This window comes from Triturus cristatus, chromosome 7 (assembly GCF_964204655.1).
Source record: "Triturus cristatus chromosome 7, aTriCri1.1, whole genome shotgun sequence".
NCBI lineage: Eukaryota > Metazoa > Chordata > Amphibia > Caudata > Salamandridae > Triturus > Triturus cristatus.
Window position 1 is genome coordinate 1,337,916,946 of NC_140590.1, and position 2,475 is coordinate 1,337,919,420.

At 35.4% G+C, this 2,475-nt stretch overlaps 1 long non-coding RNA gene across 1 annotated transcript; it reads right to left on the bottom strand.

The window, feature by feature from the left end:
- Window positions 1-279: 279 nt before the first annotated feature.
- On the bottom strand, window positions 280-2,101 carry LOC146811995 (uncharacterized). Its single transcript, XR_014965858.1, has 5 exons — window positions 2,014-2,101; window positions 1,869-1,911; window positions 1,385-1,491; window positions 928-1,010; window positions 280-520 (listed from the first exon to the last, which is right to left on the bottom strand). It is a non-coding gene; the product is annotated as an uncharacterized LOC146811995 (long non-coding RNA).
- Between the last annotated feature and the right edge of the window lie 374 nt (window positions 2,102-2,475).

Consider the following 2,475-nt stretch of genomic DNA (forward strand, 5'->3'; position numbering starts at 1 on the left):
CGCCACCAGTGCATTGTGCACATCGTTGCTGCTGCATTGCCAGCTGGAGGGCCTGGTGGAAGGCCCAGTGATTATGAAAGTTTTACCTCGGCACTCTAACCGTAACTGTACACAAATATAGTATAATAATCTCGCAACAGAAAATGGCCAATTATAGAGATCCAGTTGGTTAACTTTTTTCATACAATTAACTCACAGATAAAACATCATCACGTGCAGCAACATTGTGTGAAATAGAAAAAAAGAGAACATCCAATGAATATATTTTCTTTGCAACTTCGTTGTTTAATCCATAGTTTCCAAAACGATGTAACAGATTTTTGTAAAGATGGTGCACAATAAGGTGACTAAAGATGCATTTAATTGTTCTTCACTTATGATATTCCTTATTATCTGCACTATAAACAAGTGAAACTGCCAAAGCGAAGGTCCTAATCCTAACGCCTTCAAAATAGTGGCAGTGTGGTAGCAGCCAGATCAGCCGACACGTGTTTCGTTACTCTGCGTAACTTTCTCAAGGCTGCAGACAAAAAGTGATAAAAATACAAATCACTAAACACTGTATACAATAATGATGATATAATTTGTCACATCATTTACTTATTTGTTGTTTATAATTTAGTCAGTCAATCAATAATTTAGTCAGGACAAGAAGATACGTGCAGCGATGTTCTCTTATGGTGATTTTGTACAAGATCTGTACATAGATGCCAATTTCTGGTCACTCAAATTGGAATGATGATCACACAAAAGATTTGTTAAAATGTGTGTTTGAAAAGGAAGACCAAGAAAGAAAGAATTGTACCCCAACGTGACCAAAAAAGACATATCTGAGATGTCATGAAAAGAAGAGCCATTTACCAATATTAAAAAAGGGCACCAAGGAGTGAGACTGAAAGGAAAAAGGAAAAAGATAATAAAAAGTACCTTATTTATTTTGTATTATTTCTAATCACTTTGAGAGTATTTTTCTCAAATACCGGAAAAGTGCCAAGTTTGTCAAGGTAATCCTGCAAACAATATGTGAGACAAAGGTTTAATGTCATTACTTGCTATATTAATTGAGTGTTTGTTTATTTGTTCCTATTTTTTAATAGAAAGTTGCGCTAAAGAACTTGAATCACTTTAAATGGTGATGTTTTCCATTGATTTGAGAAGGAATAAGGCTAAACATCTCATAAAAAATCGTCCTAGGCATTAGAAGTCCATCTAGTGTAAATTAACATTTCTATTTCTCAGGTAATCCTCAAAATGAGGGAAACTGGAATGATTAAATGAATGGCCGCTGGACACATTATTAATGGTCCTAACTATTTTAGTTTGAGTCATGCGAAAGATTTAGAAAGCCTGGCATTACATTTTAAAAAAGATATGTGCAAAGTACCTGCAACAATTAAAATTCCGTTTGCCCCTTAAGTGCTCGTAATTCGTTTGTAGAAGGATGACATTAGTCGTGTGGAATATTCGTAAAAGGTATATTCGTTTCACCTTCTAAAAAATAAGAAAAGACTGGATTTTGTATCTGAAGAAATCTAATAAAATAACCCTAAACAAATTAGTCAACATGGACAATGTATTATAGCTGGATGTTTTAACCGCAATTTAATGATTCATATGACCAAAGTATGCAATGCCACGTAAATCATTTGAACATAGATCTGGTAGTATAAGCGAGCGATACCTGCAATAGTGGGTGGGTCGTCCTGCTAAGAAAGTAAATTTTTTCGGTATTGTGGCGATATATATATTGCATACCCCTATGAATTTTTAGAAAGAAATCTGATCACAGATAAGGTAAATCTCCGTGAAAAAATGTAAATAGTTGAGCGTAGCCGTTAAATGATCCTAGTAATGGGAGGTGTACTTACTAATATATATGTCTTGTGACTCCGCGAGGGCTCCAGTATGCCCCTGGAAATGGAAATGAAGTGAATTAGAAACATGCGTTCAGAGTTATAGATATTAAAGAAAACGGGATGGGGCTTTAACTAATTACCGGCAAGGTAAACTTACTTATCGCAAGGTGGCGTTTTCCCGAGCTCGGGCGATCGTAGTATTTCCGGGTGGGAGCCATGTTTGAGCGTTCCCCTCTATTTATGCTTCCGAGACATGGAACTAGAAAGTGGACTATGTTTTGGTTATAGAAGGCCCTACCGGACGGAAAGGTAGTAAAAAACGGATTATGATTTCATCACCTGAAGTAATCCGCCTTGATGAAAGTAAAAGTTTATTTTCAATACATTTATTTGGGAATTTAAAGACGAACAAAACATTTTAGTAAGTCTCGAAGTTAATATATTAGTTAAAATGAGATGTTGAGTTACGAGAATGGAGGCAAAATTATCCTTCTCGTAACTAATCAATCTTTTTTATGTAAAAACACTATCATTGGAGATAGAAAAGGGTGCCCCGGTGAAAGATGGTGTTAGTAAAACTGTCACAGAGATGGATTAAAATTATTGCAATATTTAGAGC